Source organism: Lissotriton vulgaris, chromosome 4_1 (assembly GCF_964263255.1).
Source record: "Lissotriton vulgaris chromosome 4_1, aLisVul1.2, whole genome shotgun sequence".
Classification (NCBI taxonomy): Eukaryota; Metazoa; Chordata; class Amphibia; order Caudata; family Salamandridae; genus Lissotriton; species Lissotriton vulgaris.
The window spans coordinates 1,999,860,096-1,999,877,678 of record NC_141691.1 but is presented as its reverse complement, the minus strand read 5'-3'; the positions used below and the strand labels follow the sequence as shown (position 1 = coordinate 1,999,877,678).

General features: G+C 43.3%; 1 long non-coding RNA gene across 1 annotated transcript in view; it reads right to left on the bottom strand.

The window, feature by feature from the left end:
- Positions 1 to 6,290: 6,290 nt before the first annotated feature.
- LOC147724835 (uncharacterized) overlaps positions 6,291 to 17,583 on the bottom strand; it is a 36,865-nt gene continuing 25,572 nt past the window's right edge. Inside the window, exon 2 of the long non-coding RNA XR_015309936.1 lies at positions 6,291 to 10,157. This is a non-coding gene — a long non-coding RNA (uncharacterized LOC147724835). The remainder of the gene's footprint in view (positions 10,158 to 17,583) is intronic.

The window sequence follows — 17,583 nt, the reverse complement described above, 5'->3', positions numbered from 1 at the left end:
CCCTTTGAAACAGTTCTGGGCATATTCCCGAATTTTGTCCATTCTGTCTTTGGCGGCCTACCATTAATCTTGGGACTCGTGGCAGGAATTTTATTTTTGTTCCTTCTGCTACGATATGGCAAGCAAATCCATAGACAAGACTCCTGCAACGATGGAAGAAGCGATCCTAGCAATATGATACCGAGACCTTATCACTAAGGTCCTCGGATTGGCCCGGCTAAGAGATCTAAGTGCAACCTGGTTTCTTTCATTCAGACCAATCTGGCAAGATTGTGTTTTACCTGTGCTTCGATGTCTGCTATGCGGAGAAGAATGCGTGTTGGACGTCTGTCTTACACTACCATCAGCAGTACCAAAGGATATCGATACTTTGCTAGGTCCGGTAACGACTCATGCATCGTGTTGTCCCCAGCGGCTACCTATTCTGATGACCGCATTCGTTGAGACTTCACCACTACAAGTAGGTGGCAGTGAGGTACGAGAGGAAAGCAGCACCATACAGGTACAACCTTCTGTGAGCATTGCTGATCCAAACATTGATGATAGCAATCACGCACAGAATTGCACAGTCGCAGTATTTTCAAACTTGGTCGAACTTTCACCTGATGTCGTAGACCAATTTTTTGCAAGCCTGTCCGAAATGATGTTCTCTCCAGTAGACAAGAAAAAAACAATGATCACACAGCGTTCCCTGAACTCTGAACTCTGAATTCGGCCTTCAGTTTTGATAAACAAAGCTACTGAAAAATTTGGAACAATTTTTTCCCCTGACACGAAATTAATTTTTTTCCGTTTCCAAAATATTTTCCTTTTTTTGGCACATGGTACTCTTCTTAAAGTAGAACTATTCTTAGAGAACAGAGCTTCTATTTTTAGGATACTAGAGACAATATTTTACTTCAGCCTCTAGCACATGTACAGCATGTTTGTATACATATGTTTTGGAATGGTCTCGACCTTCTTTTCTGTATTCAGAGCCATTTCATGTGTAATTTTCACAATTCATTCAGCTGATATATATATATATATATGCATTTAACTGAATGATGACACTGCTTGAAAACATACAGTACCAATACTAATTTTTTGTGTATTTACAACATACCATTTCAAATGCGAAATATGTATTTTAGGGTGGGTTGGAAAACACACATGCATCGTTATATGTTTACTATTGCTTAGTTTTTAGTAATGATGGACATTAATCCGTGGAGTGGGTGTTGTATTTCTATCTAAGACCCTAATTTGATATTCCCGATTCATGCCCTTGTGCGGTTATAATCAATAATATCCTTACAAAGGCATAAGAATCAAATCCATATTCAGTAATAGCCCATGCAGTCCAAAGCACAGCACGGCTACTCCCATAGACTCCTAGAAAGCACAACGCGTTCTTTAAACAAACCAAGCCTCCAGCAGCCCGAGAAATTCCCCCCCTGCTTTTGTTTTGATTTGAACAGGAACTCCTGGAGTCCAGCAAGAACTGTTAGTTCTTAGTGACGTCTTATGTCCAACCTTACGTCAAACCCGGCACCTTTCAGGTATAAAATACCAACAGTTGCCTTAAGCAAACACACGGTGGTTTGGAGCAGAGCGGCTATCTACTTGCCCGAGAGCCCAACTGATACGAGAGCCCACGGAAGCCGCCCCTCCTCTTTGACGCGCTGGAGAAGCTACTTTTTCTCACACCGAGAACATCCAGCTCCGGCGTTCCCGAGTCACCCTTGCGGGTTGCTGGGAGATCGAGTCCTGAAGAAAGAGATACCAGACCTCCCACATTCTATTACTAAGGTACGGAGCTGTCTAAACCCTTAAAGAGAATTCTTGATACAGATTCTTGGCAAAAACAATCTTAACCAACTTAAACTTAAACTGCTACTTACTTACTCCTTCTCAAGTATTAGGCTTAGGTCAGGTATACCGGGGTAGGCTTAGTTAGAAGCACCAGTTGAGTATGTTAGTCAATGATTTTATGTATGTATATATTTTATCCATTTTAAAGTATCATATGGCTAAGAAACCATATCAATGCTTTTACAGTATTATTTCATAATACTCCTTTTACTGTACGCACTTTACTTTATAATGAGTATTGCAATTGTGGCAATTCATTTCTCTTGCATGAGAAAGAAGACTACTCAATAAAATAACACCTTTTATTGAAAACGCCCGTCTGTCTATTTCTCTGCACTCTGGTGAAACTAAGTATGCACCATTGACTGAGTGAAATAGCTGCCTATTGTTTTCACACGACTCTAGAGATACACTCTTTATTCTGAGGGAGCAAAGTTGTCATGTTTATGCGGTTGTCAGAAACTGAATCCCTTCTTGTTTGAATCAGGGAAGTTAACCCCTCCCTATTCATTCGAGAAAGTTGCTAGTGACCTCTGAGCTAGCTGGCAAACCTGAATGAAGTCTAACATAGTCAGTAGAGACCTAGATGACCTCAGCCCTACGTCTACACTGCTGTTTACGTTATTCCAACGTGCAGAGCCTATTGGGAAAATAGGAACTACACTACAGTGTGGGGGTGGGGCTGTTTAAATTTATGGGGCCCTTTAAAGTTAAGGCTGTCTATGCCTGGCATGTTGTGCTTGAGAATAGTGACAAGTGGAACAAGAGGAGGGAGGCTCTCTTTCAGGAGGGACGTGATGTGTCACTGTCTCTTGTTTCCAGCAAATTTATTAGTGGATACATGATGATGGATGAAAGTGAATTAGAGAGGAAAGGAAAGGATGTTTACAGGAGTGTTGGGAAGGGAGGTGAGTGTGTGGAGGTCAGGAATAGGGCTCTCCGAGTTCGTAAACCTACCAGCTTATCTTAATGATTATGTGGTGATATGATTCCCTAGTTTCCATGATTTGTAGATATTGTGTTGTAAAGATGTTAGCCGTTTCTTTGAAAAGCTTGCAGTTTTAATTATCATTGATTAAGTCAAAGTTTGGCAGGTGTATTGTGTTTTGTTTTCTTTCTTGATTGTTTCGTTATTTTTTTTGCTTCATTTACTTTTATATTTGTTTTCCATTGTAATATTTCTGTAAAGGAGGGAGATGTGTTTTGGCTTTTATCTTCCACAGAACTGTGATGACATGTAGAGTGTTGGGGGGCAATTCAACTCGCTGACAGTTGCTTCACAGCTGGTAGGAGGGAATCTACGTATCCGGCCGACACCATTAAAGAAGATGATTATTCATTTATAACGGCGTGTGAGTGGTCGCTTCACTACATAAAACTCATCTGCTCTTTATATGAACCATCTGTGGTTTCATTAACTAGTACCCCAAAATATGTTGTCACTTTTTTGATAATGTGCCCATAGACAAGATCTGCCACCACAGATATCACGTAATTTTGGTAATCAGGAGAAGTATAGTGGCCATACATCATTCTTTTAACCCTTCATATTTACAATAAATCATCTCTAACAATTTAATAAAATGTCCTCTATTGTGAGAATGCTCAGTTTCATCCGAGGTACAGAACTCAAGAACTCAAGCCCTTGATGACCTAAGAAACATATTGCCTTAAGCAGCTGCTCCACATGTTGTCTATTCCCCTCAATTTCCCACTATGCACCTCTTACTAGTATGGAAGAAACTGACTGCTGACCGTTTGAAGGCTGCTGTAATCTTTTGAAGTTGGTCCAAGCAATAACTGACAATTTATGCTTCTCTGACTTTGAATGTTTGGACATAGAATGAGTAAGCTTTTCCCACCTGCTAAAGCCAATATCAACGAATGCAACATTGCCATGCACATGTCCTCCTCCTCTCAAAATAACAGCATTAAAATGCCTACATGCAAAACAATAAACAGCATCTTTAAGAACTGAATACTCCACCCATGAGTTTTATAATCACCATTAAACCTATGGCATGCAGTTAAGGGGATCATTTGCAGTTTTAGTTGCTCTGGGTCACTATAATGATTCAGTGACAAGTTGGCTGCCAAGAATTCACTTGCTGGGTGGGATTTTGATGTTGGTATCTGACCAGTTTCCAACTGTGGCCGGTCCATAGGGGATGAGGGGCTACTTCTTTGTCAGGCTGAGCATAGGCCAGCCTGAATTACACTTTTCATTTTGAGGTCATGCAGCCAGGAGCTAGAATTCGCTAAATGCACAGGTTCTTGGCTGCCTGAGCTGAATTTGGCTTGGCGGAGGATGTCACAGCTCCTGTAGGTGTGACCTCTTCAGCTCAGCAAAGGTCCATGAGGCCCTCCCCTTTGGTGACGAGGGGTAGCATGCCTCATTGCCTGGGACCTGAGTTCTTCAGTTTTAAACCCTGAATCACCCAGGGTCGAGTGTCAATCAGTGACACTTTATCACAGAGTGGGGTGGGGTCAGCAGTCTCATCGACCCCATCCCAATCTGTGGCTAGGTTGGGACTGCTGCCTTCCCTCATTGGCTGACCTTAGGTCTTCCAATAAGGGAAAGCAGCAGCCCCAACCCTCCTGGAACCTCCGAGGCAGAGCTGCATGTAAGTGTGATTTTTAAAAAATGAATGTTTGGTGCGTACGTGCGTGTATGTTTGAATATTTAGTAATGAGTTTTGTAAATGGATTTGTGTGTGCTCGCATGTGTGAATGCATGGGTGTGAGTGAATGTGTATGTGTGCATGTGTGTCCCGTCCTCCCTCCTACCTCCTAACATTACTGGCCGCCAATACTAGTTTCTTTGATTTGAGGTGTCATGCCCCAAAAAGGTTGTGCTATATTGCCATCACAGTATGATGAACAGTTAGCAAGGTCAGCCAGGGAACAACTGTCTAAGATGCCAACATAAGAAGATGAATCTTCATCCTCAGTGAAATGAACACTCAGTACTCTCAGCATGTGAAGAAATATCACTTGTATCATCAGCAGAAGGAGAAGCAACTGCAATGGCAGAATATGCTGTTTCGGGGATTTCATTAGAATGTGAATGCATGACTTCACTGCTAAACAGAGCAGCATCAGACAACTCTTTTGTTCTCTTGCCTCCATTAGAGCCCGTAGGAGAGGCTTCGGTACTCCTTTTTTAGTGAACAAATCCAATCTTGATCTTTGTTTTTGGATCTTTGGGTTTTCAAGTAGCGAAATATTTGTTTTCTTTGTTCCTTTGCAGCTGAACTCAGTAATTCCACTGTTAAAATGTCAAAAAAACATCAAAAAGGATTATGGCATGGCATGGTACACTGCACTTAATAGTAAGGAAATATATAGATCCTTTCACACACATGCATGTGATTTTTCTTTTTAACTGCCATTTTGTTAATAAACAGTATACAAAATATGTTTTATTGCATACATTATTTTCTGTTTGTTAACATTGTATATTGTTGTACATACAACCATGAGAATCAACCTTGGGAAATCACTATTCACCCACCTTGAGAAGGATTATTAAATGAAATGAGCTCAGCTAAAGAAAATGCCTAGGTAGAGCTTGCAGTGGTAAGAATTGGGCGCTTGAGGGAAAAAGCACCAAACATTGTACAGCAAAATGAAAAAAATAAAAAGAATATTTAAAGCATACATAAACATGTTTGAAAAATACTGGCTTGAATTTGAATACATTATTCGGACAATTAGGTCCTTGTTAAGCAAATTGGAAGGTAGAAAATTTATCTTGCCTTTTTGTTTTTGACAATTAGGTTGCCAAAGTAAAATTGTTTGCTATAAGAAAGATATGGAAGGGGCCACGAGAACAAGGAAATACAAACTGTGGATGAAGATATATACTAGTGGAGTGGACATCAGGAATGTAAAGGCATGACGCCCAGTATCTTGGGGGAGAGAGGCATCAGTGGTTTGTAAGTGAATGTCATCATAGTAGGGATTTTAAGGTGCTTCGCAGAGTTTTGGTGCACAGTCAGCATAACAAGAAGGATAAGGGGAGGGAGGAGGAACTGGAATGCATGAATTATTGGCAATATGGCTGTCAAGAGTTTATGGGCCTGCATCAAAAATCTTTGTTTCAGTTGTGACTCACAGTGCATTAATTATTCATTGTATTATACATATTAAAAATGGAAATAGACATGGAAAAATGGGTAATCACTGTCGCAGGGATTCTGCTCCTACACAGAACTGTGCATAGCGACTTGGAACTTCAGTGAATTAGGGTGTGCCAAAACTCACCTTAATATCCAAAATCCCCTACCAGACTAGCAATCAGTGTCTTACAAACCCCCAAGTATTAGACAACCCAGAACATGGACTTAGAGCACCTCAGCTAACGTGGAACACATGATCACTCTTTCGTTATACTAACATATCAGTCCAGAACGAGGAGGGAATGATGACACATGCAAGTTTGAAATGTTTATTTCTAATGCAGCGTTCTCAAACGCAGTATCTTAGCTAATACAAGCAAGCATATTATAAGGAACAAGGTTAGCAGCATAGTTACTATTCCATAAAATACAGAGGGTGAAAGCATGTTAAAATGCTACAGTGAAAAGGTCTAAATAGAACCTCAGTTTACCCTCCCTTGCTAGTATATTATATTATATCTACAGAAGGTCTCTTTGGGTTTAGAAGGGCGGGCCCACACCTCTGGTCTTAGCGGAAAGGGATCACATCATCTCCTGCACCAACTCTCTGCATGCGAATATTCATCAAGTGTGTGTGCATGCTCTGCGCAGTGCATTATTAAATGCGCCAAAAGCCAGAGTTGGCCACAACTGCATATGTATTATGTATTATTCTCGTGTGATTCGAAATATTCTACTAGGCTAAAAGCTTTAATAACAAAATGTGTTGTGTGCAGAGGCAGCAGAAAAGGAAAATGGCGTTTAAACTTTTAATAAGCTCATGCTAACATAACACAGTATGAAGGCAAAGCCTATCTACATGACACCCTCCCTTTGATCCGAGCACGGATAAGACAATATAAGGGGCAATTTTAGGAATGCAGAGTTCAAGATCGATAGTCCAAACACAAGTCTCCAATTTGGTATCTCAATAAAAGAGATACAAATAACCATAATTCTGAAAAGAAAGAAGGGAGAGAGAAAAAAAATGTAGCCTTCGGACATTGATAAAGTCAATAGGTTGGGTCCCCCCAAAAGAAAATGTGGGAAAAAAACCAAATCCCATTATCCAATGAAAGGAGTTGGTCAAGGAAATGAGATTGCAAACACATCTCATCCTAATAATGAATATGCAAAATATAGAGCAACAGCCTCCAACAGGAAGTCACTGTTTTCATCAGAAAATAGTTTGGCCATTCAATTTAACAAAGGAAAAGAACATACATGTTCTCCAATTACCGGAGCCTCTAACACCATCAGAGGACAACTCGGTGGGATTTCAATGAAGCTGCGTGCCAAGAAATCTTGCACCGCTGCGAACACATTCCAACGACCCAGTATTCCATGCATCGCTGCAAAGGCCATAATCCCTCCATCAGAACAAAGCAATTCATGAGCAACTAAGGGGCTCATAAGTTGATTATAATCTGCATCGGTAGACACCGTATTGCAGAGACACAAATCCAGGGCCCATTTGAAGTCGCAACTCAGGCAATGAAAAACAGGCTGTACGCATGTAAAGAAGGAAAATCGAAACGATAATCCATAATCTGCACTCAATGTAGCAAGAGGCAGCGCTCCATAGTACTCAAGCATTCGGGCGCGAAGCGGCCCCAGCCGAGACAGCTCATCTTGTAACACAGGATGTGCATCCATTTTTAAACAAGCAAAACAGCAATAGTACGCCAGCAGCAAGAGCCAGTAGTAAGGGAGCCAGTAGTAAGGGAAATCCACCAAACAGGCTGGAAAAAAATAGAATGGAAGAAAGCTGAAAAGACACCGAATATCGTTTGAAAAGAAGTAACCAGGCCACTGCTTACAACTTTAAAAAAGTGAGCCAGCCCTGATGTGGAGGATGCGTTGAAGATAGTGTGAATTAACTCACCAAAATGCAAGGGCAAATCAGTATTCAGTAAGGCATGCACCTCTGTGCGGGTGTTAGCCACGTGAAGGACGAATGTTTCACGAGCAGATGTGAGGGCAACTTCTTTTTGGGACAATAGAGCTCTTATGCGACTCATCTTATTGAACTCTGCTTTCAAGGTCGGAATCTTAGGCCAGATGGAAACAACAAGTTTCCCATGCGGGGGTGGTGGATACATTACATTCTTACAGCAAACCACACGCTCACTGACAGTAACCACATAAGCAATCCCTTTTATTAACCCACAGCAATCTTCATTGTTTAAAAGTAAATAACTCCCATTTGCCAGTAATGTGAATGTGGGAACGATTGCAGGCACGGGGGTACCTTTCAAAATACAGGCTAAATTTGGATTAATCTGATTACAGGAGCCAATGTCTACACATTAATGAGTGATCAGATGTTTCAGTGCAGTCTTCACCATTCAAATAAACTTATTTTCCCTCCCTAAGGCATCTATATGTAAAAGGAAGCGACCAAGCTTCATGGAGATAAGCACTACCAAGAGGCTCGTATCTACCAATGGCAAAGTACTTCATACAACCCTGGAACTGGAACAGTGGAAACGGGAGAGTTATTAACCTGTGTATAAGCCACGTTGCAGCATTGGCCTCTGCCACAGAAAACGGTAAAGGCCCCAACCTCTCAATGTGTAACAAAGAAAAAGAAGCATCCTCCATTGACAGTAAACACTGCTTGTCAGTCAAATTAAATTAGGCAAAAAATGATGATGTATTCATGTAATGCCATGCCACTTTTCCAGCTTTAAGGGTCTGTAGGGTCCATGCAAACTGCATAATAGAACGCAATTGATTTTGACCATGGTACAAAACAGACACTTCATCTTGCACAATATCTACAACAAATGACACAATATTATCTAACATGTAAATGCGGGAAGAGAGCGTGTTTATGCCATTATCTACAACTGCTAGCATTTTTTCTAAATTAGCTTGATCTATAGCTCTAAGGCGGGGAGCCGCCTCAATCTGGGATGTTTTCCAGAATTCGTTATAAACAGCATATATCCATCTATTAGATCTGCCGTTAGCCGGGCCCTTTATAAAATCATTCAGATCAACATCGTCAGTCAGCTTAGATAAATACAGTTTAACTGACGCCAAAGTAGAATGTCAGAGCCAATTCTGACATAATTTGCCTACAGAATAGGTAGTCACTGAATGGCCACTCTCAAAACGGGGATCTACCCTGACCTGTGTAAAGCCATGAGCTAAACCCAGAAAACGATGCTGGCAAGAGTCAGCACTTCTGTGCCAAAGCAACCAGCCCTTGGGATCCAAACTGGATATGTTAAAGGAAGAATTTAACAACAGAGTTTTTAAATCTCTTATCGAAAAGTTAGTGGTATTACTTCAACTGGAATATTCTTCTAAATCAGGAAAAGAAGGAGCATTTAATTTTTTTGTTGTAGCCAATCCAAAGCATGTTGTCTGCGAAACTGTAGAATTAAAAAACAACATATGGTTTGGGATGAGGCTTGCACGGTGCAAAGCCTCAGTGCCTTGCACTTGCCAGCTTTTAGAACCCCAAACTGATTTAAGGTCAATGGTATCCTTCCATAACTCGTAACCTCCAACAGCCAACTGGTCTAGAAAGGACTTCGAATACAACAATTTAGTATCGGTAAATCTAACTTTGGATGTGGACTTTTCAGTAATTTTAAAATAAAATACATTGGGATTAGACTGATTAAAATCGGTAAAGTAAGTGAACCTTTTCAAAAAGGAAGCAGAACTGCCTTGTATAGGAGCTGGACAATGTTCCCATTGTGTATAATTAACAGTGTTCCTCATGGTATTAGTTTTATGCAGGTAGTGATTGCCAAAATGTTGGTAACAATATAAATCACCATAATTAGCAGACTCCAAATACAAATCCTCAGCATCAAAGGCAGCATAATATTTCAAATCAGAAAACAATGATTCTACGGCCTGAACATCCCAATCATCAGAACGTATATTTTGTTTAACTACATCCCCCAAGACACTCTAAGCACATTAGAGACATTTATAACCTCAGTGGGCCCATGGATTTGAAACCGAACAGCATCCTATACAATCCCATCTAAGACAGGCCAAGCAGTGATATTAACAAAAGCCAAGTCTCTCTTCATCCTGTGTGATGAGGAATGGGGAGCCAGTGTTCCATTGATATGTCGAATGCATGTTCTCTCCTCGACATAGTGTCCATTGACAAGACTGAAAAAATAAAACACAAAACCAATTGACAAAAAAAGGTAAAGTGAAAAAAGCACCAGCCAAACGAATGTCCAAGGGGAATTAAACATTTTTTTTAAACAGTCTCGCTAAAACAGAAATCTTTGAAGGCTTTTTTGATGTGTGGGAATCAGTGTTAAATGAAAATCTGGATTCTGTAGCCAAGCGAGTTTGCAAATCAGGCATCGGTAAGTCAGTTGGGTAAGCATAGTCAGTTTCATCAAGTTGAACACCAGGCAGTGTACTCAATAAAGGGCTTGCAATTGCAGGCATCTCAAGGGCAACATCAGGCACTGGATTAGAAGCCGGGGCCAACACAGAATTTCTCGAAGGACATGAGACCGCCGGTGTCATACTAAGAAGAATCGGCCACTCTGCATATCTTGACATTGTCAATGGAGGGGGAACATCCTTTACGACGCGGATGTTACCCCGCAGTACCGTTACAACGCGGATTTTAGAACGCAAGTCGTAACCACGACTTGCGCTGGAGGGCGCTAAAGGACAAGGAATAGTAGATTTACTATTCCAACACCTTCCCTACTGTACGTAGGCTGGTGTTGGAATAGTAAATTAAACTATTCCTTAGTCTGCACCCCTACAGCGCAAGTCGTTGTAAAATACGCATTGTAACGGTACGCGTGGTAATGGATGTATGACATTACAACGCATGCTTTTACCACGCATGCCTTTACAACACGGTTTTTACATCGCAAACCTTTACAACGCATAGCGCTTTGGGGTGCTGGATAGTGAAAAGTTTAATTTACTATTCCAACACCAATCCCCGTGGACACTAGGGAAGGTGTTGGATAGTAAATTAAACTTATTCCCTATCCTAGAGCGCCCCCCAGCGCAATGCGTTGTAATGGTTTGCGTTGTAAATACCGCGTTATAAAGGCACTGCGTGGTAAAAGTTGCGTTGTAAAGGATGTTCCCCGTGGTAATACCACGCTTCGTAACAACGTACATCCCAATGGAGATATACCTGTTCTCCTTACGACCTGGAAGTGGTGGTAAAATGACTGTTCTTGTGCCCTTCACACCAAGCACTGGAACCGGAGCTCGATAAGAGGGACCAAATTGTTTCTTGTTTTCGATCTTCTCTCGAACCAGTTCTCCAACTTGGGGTAGCCAGCCAACTACCGGGATCTGCAACGCATCATCCGAGGCGGAGGGTAAATGTTCCTTTGCAATACTGTCCCTTGTCTTTTGTAGATCCTGTAAAACATTGCAATGTTCATCTACGTCAAAGGAGGCAGCAATAGCCACTGAGTCAAGACCTTCAAGGTCCAGGACAAACATCTTGATACCAAAGAGCATTTCGTATGGGGTCCGCCCACCCAGAGACCTTCTAGGGAGATTATTAAGAGCACGCTGCACGCTATTGAGGTGGGCTAGCCAGTTCCTGCCAGTGCCTATAACTCGAGCCGCCAAAGACTGCTTTAAATCTCGGTTCATCCGTTCCACAACACTATTACCCTCAGGTCTGTATGGAGACGAAAACTTGACTTGGACCCCCAACGAAGTCATGGCATCCTTACACGCCTTGGAGGCGAAAGCCGGACCCTGATCCGAATGGAAGGTACCACAGGCAAAAATCCCTACAAAGACACGCACGTCTCTTATGACAGTACGTGAAACAGCGCTGCGGTGTGGCCACACCCACATAAAGCGTGTCCATGAATCAACTGCTACTAAGATATACTTATACGCAGTATCAGAAGAAAAAGGACCGCAGTGATCTAAATAAATGCACCCAAGCGGTTTATTAGATATGTACAACTGTGTCTGGGGCGGAGGAGCAGCAGTTGAAGGCTTAATCTGCTGGCAAATGTCACATTGAAGGACATAATCACGCGTCTGTTTGTACAGTCCCCGCCACCAGAAACGTTGTTGTAACTGAGCCACAGTAGCCGAAACACCCGCATGTGCAGACGCAACACCCTCATGGGCTGCTGTAATCAGAGTGGGCCTGCGGGCCGCGTTGGGAATGAACCTCTCACCATCGTCAGGTATTTTCACATAAGGAACTTTATCAGGACTTACGTGGTATGAATATTTCAAAGGGAATCCTTTAGGATATTTACTTCCCTTCTCAGTTGCAGCAACAGCTGCCAAGATATCATCATCGATCTTATTTTTTGAACGTGTAACTGCTGCAACCAAATATGTCGATACTGCTGATTTCGCGGCCTCCTCAGCCAACGAATTGCCAACAGCATGGACTCCTACGCGCTGATGACCGAGAGTGTGAATTACAAACATGAGTGGCAACTGCTCTTTAAGCTCAGCCACTAGGACCCAGATCATTTTATGTTTTATTGTGCTACCCTTGGAATCATGAAAATCATTCTGAATCCAAAAGAACAGGTTTTCATTGTAAGACTGGACACAGTAATAAGAATCACTCACAATATAAGAGTTGTCACACTAGGATCAGTGTACTCCAATGCAAGCATTAGAGCACGAAGCTCAGCAAATTGTGCGGTGCAGTCCCCTAGAGTCTGCGTATGCATCACTCTGGACTTGAACTCATCATTCACCATGGCACCTACCACAATGGCGCAAGCAGAACCGTATGCGTGCTTAGACCCATGCACAACTTGCACTGAACCATCAGTGTATATGATGCCAAAGGTGCAGGATGAACAAATTCATATGCCAAAACTCCTGCGACTGTAAGGAGGCATCAAAAATAAACGTGACATCCGGAGATGTCAATGATGCTGCCCATTGTATCCACCGTGGGTGCAAAGCTTTAGAATTAGGTACACTGGCTTTCGTCACTGCATTTATTGCAGGATACGGGGTAACAACCAACATGCGTTTTCCCTGCAACAGTGCACGTTCCTTGAGAATCACCATTTGCACTGCTGTCAAAACTTTTTCCACAGAGGAAAACCACATTTCAGCCGAAATGTACAAGTGTGACTTGTAAGCAATAGGGACTGTGTCTCCTTCTAAGCATGGGCGGAAAATCCGTTTCGCTCGCGGATTTTGCGGATTTTCGGTAAATTCGCAATCCGCGAGATTCGCGAATCTCCCGCAAAATCCGCAAATCCGCGAGCAGCGGATTTTATGGCTTGCTCGCACTGTTCGCGTGAGTTTCCCGGCTTCCCAGTACAACTTCGCGCCCCACGAATAAGCGCAAAATTGCAGAAATACGATCTTAGCAAAACTGAAACTACTTACCAGGTTCAAAAGTTCAGGCTCATCATTAGTAGCCATTTCCTGTAGTGCTTCCTGAGGGGCCCCTCCAGAGTTCAGTTGCCAGTTGCAACTATTATGTGACCCTGCTCTGAACCTCAGAATAGTTACACATATGCCACAACGGTCCTGAATTACAGCTAAGGGAGACAAGCAGGAGCCAGGCTGGAAGTTCAAATCCATTAATCAGCCCCTAATTCATTATTGTCAGTTGGGGCAGGGCAGGTGTTGTAACTAATTTTGCAACAATGAAAGCACTTAGCAAGTGCAAAAGATCACTAATCAAGAAGCACTAAGGAAGCAGGTGCCAGCTAAAAAAATATTCTGTGACACATTAATCAGACCCAAATTAATTCAGGTCACTTGAGGCAGGGAAGGTGTGCTTGCTTTGCCACAATAATGTACACTGACTGGACAACCAGAGGGTGCTGTGATGAAACAGAGGGTGGCATGGGTGGGCCAGAGGGTGGCATGAGTAGTCAGAGAGTGGCAGTGGTGACAGAGAGTGGCAGTGATGAAGAAGAGTGTCCCAAACAGGCTGGACACGTAGAAACAACAAGTTCGCGAAACTTGCGACCCGACAGGTAAGTTCGCGTTTTGCGAAATTGTACAAAACCCTCGCGAACTGGCAGAAACCCGCGCGAACACACAAAAAAAATCCGCAAATTCGCGAGAATTCGCGGATTTTGCGGATTGCGAGTTCGCAAATCCGCAAAATTCGTTACCGCGAGATTCGCAAAATTCGCCCATGCTTATCTCCTTCGTTAAAAGTAAAGTACGTGAAACCCACCTCCCCAGGGATTATTCTTATAAACAGGTTGGTGTGGTTATCACGAGTCAGTAAGAATTTCGATTCTAGAAGATCAGCCTGCAAAGATTTCAAAATAGCTGAATGTGCTGGCAGCCAGCAAGATTTGGTAAAAGTAGGTTGTATCAAAGCATACAAAGGCTTGATACGCTGGGCATATTCAGGAATATAAGTACGTCCGAAATTCAAAAATCCCAGTAAGGACTGTAATTTTTTCAGAGTTGTAGGAGCGCGCAGCTGTGCGCATTTCTCCAAGAAGTGAGGAGCCAATCCTCGACCTTCATTGTTGAGCTCGTAGCCCAGGAACAACACTGTGTATTCTGCAATGTGGGATTTAGCAAAATTTAATTTGTAACCAAAGTCCGCAAAGTTATAAATTATGCGGTCAACGCGACACAGATGCGCCCAAAGCTCGACGTCTGTGAGATATATGTCATCCACATACGAACACGCATCCATGTCTACTCTCACCAAGAGAGAGACAATACGGGCAGCAAACACGCCTGGACTATTTTTATAGCCAATAGGCAAACATTTATACTGGTGTTGTTTGCCGCCACAGGTAAAACTGGTCCATTGGGAACTCAGTCCGTCCAAATTGTGGGCAAAAAAAACTTTGGAAATGTGAAGTGTGGTTTTAAACCGCTTTCGCACAAGACCATCCAAAAGAGCAGAGCCGCGAGTATACTGTACTGCACAGGTACGGCAATGCGAGTTTAAATGCCGGTAATCCAATACAAAACGGGACGAGCCGTCTGGCTTGGTCACAGTAAAAAGAGGTTTATTCATCGGTGACACACAAGTTTCAATGACACCTTGATATTCCAATTGTTCAGGGATTTCCGCGACGGAAACCTTAGCTTCACGTCGGATGGGATATTGTGGTTGAGGCTGTGGCATAGACCGCAAAGGAATCTTGTGGTGTGGGGAAAATTTATCCCACCCACAATGTGTACGGTACACAGCCGGTGCGAGGGCCTTAGCCCACTCTTCTGTAAAATTCAGCGCATGCTCCTTCTAGACTGTGTGTGCGAAGCTAGGGAGGACTACCTCCTTGCCTCTCGGAGCCGCAAGGACAAAAGGTGGGGACCAGTCAGCCTCCGCTAACAAAATGTCATAGGTAGTTGTAAGATTTTCCCAAAATACCCCTTTTATGGTACGTTGTATGTCACCTTCAATTAAAAGGACTATGTTATAAAGTCTATCAGGGGGAGCTACTCTAGTATCAGCTGTCTCCACAACAACATATTGGTCAGTCGCTGTAACCTTCAGTAGCGGACGCAGGGCCTCTCGCACTATGGTAATCTCCGCCGCGCTGTCCAGCAAGGTCAGAGCCCATGTCTGATTCCGAAGCTGCGTTCTCACTATCTGTGGCATATCTCGCTGTTAAAGCGGCAACTTTCTTTTTCTGAAACTGGGGTCTTTTCGGTGTTGAATCGTCCTGCTTGCCTATACTGTCTTGCGGCGGGGCTGGTCGCGTCCCCGCTGGCCACCCCGGCCTCTGCCGCCTCTTCCACCACCGGTCGATGAGGCCGATGAGTCCTGAAAAGAACAAGGAGAGCGTTGTTCAGAAACCTGAAAACGATCAGGTGATTTTATCGGCGCGCGACTGCGCTAGTCATAAATATGTTCTGTAGGCGCAGGCACTGGAGATGCAGGATGAGACTCCTGTTTCTGCTGTTGTTGTTTACCCTGTTTTTGTTTTTTGGGCTAATTTTGCTTTTTAGCCTTGGGCTGTTCGTCAGTCTCTGACTTCTGCCCTTGGGGTTGCTTTTTCTCTTTAGAGGAAAATGGCTTGGCACCCAAACTATTGCGGCCCACGGTCTTATGAGCTGCCACAATAATTCTTGGTAACTGTTGGGGTTTATTGGCATCGGGTACAGCCTGCAAAGCATTAAACACCTGAAAGCTCACTGCATCTCCATTGACATTTGCAAGTACAAGATTGGAAACTACGTCAAAACTGCCGCATAGGCGCATGCCCAATTCTACCGTTGCCTCAGGTCCGTGCTCATCTTGAACACGCTTAACGACCGTTGAAAGGACAGTCATTGACGGTGTGCCGAAGCACCTTGTATACACTACCGCAAAGATCTTACCCCAAGATTCACAGTCATCAGCTTCTGGGATCAAGTCTTTAGGCACGCTAATTGTTAGGATCCTGTGTTTTTCACCAGGAGTCGTGTTAGGAAATACTGCTACCAGCTGGTCAAACTTCTCGGCAAGCCAGAAAGGAAAATCATCTTTATTCTGAGGGCGCTTGCCCATCACTGCATTTACCATCACAGGACTAAGCTTCATTCTGCTCTGTCCGGCTAGAAGCGCCGCAACACCTGGGGCCCCGCCCGGGAGATTGTGGGTAATGTACTGTACTAACGACCTTATCACGCTAAACGTAACTACATGTAGCCGTCTCAAATCCGCAAGGGGACACGCTCCGTGTTGAGGATGCGGTGTAAATCTGGCCAAAACAGGCCAAGTTGTGCCTGGAATGGTCAAAGGACCTAACCTCGGAGTTAACAAAGAGTGGGGTAGGGCGCCATTAATTCAAACTTGGTGCTGCCAGGCATTAATTGGAATTTCCTGTGTGATATACGGAACATATTCCTGCAGCACGGCAGTGTGAGTGTACGTGTCGAACACAGTAGTATTTGCGTTCACAGCTGGGAAGGTCACCCACGAATAAAAAAATTCGTATGGGTAAGCCACCTCCGCACTCACAACCATGATCACAGCCATGCCATCCACGGGGACATTATAAGCCTGCAAGTGATTGGGCACCGCAATGCGACTATGCCGCGGGATGTCCACCGCGGCCATAGTGACACAGAAAGAAAAAGGTACAATAAAAACTATGTAGCACAACTGGGTAGTTATTCAAGGAAACCGTTTCGAAAGATTCAAGCTTGAAAAGACCTATTTAATGATAGGTAGGTTAGTCCGACACCACTGTCTTCCGGAAACAATAGTGTAGGGGTTTAAGGACTGACAGAAGCACTACTCAAGTGTCATGTAATAAGACCACCAACGATTGGGCGCCATGTCACAGGGATTCTGCTCCTACGCAGAACTGTGCATAGAGACTTGGAACCTCAGTGAATTAGGGTGTGCCAAAACTCACCTTAGTATCCAAAATCCCCTACCAGACTAGCAATCAGTGTCTCATTGGTTCTTACAAACCCCCAATGATTAGACAACCCAGAACATGGACTTAGAGCACCTCAGGTAACATGGAACACATGATCACTCTTTCGATATACTAACATATCAGTCCAGAACGAGGAGTAAATGATGACACGTGCAAGTTTGAAATGTTTATTTCTAATGCAGTGTTCTGAAGCGCAGTATCTTAGCTAATACAAGCAAACATATAAGGAACAAGGTTAGCAG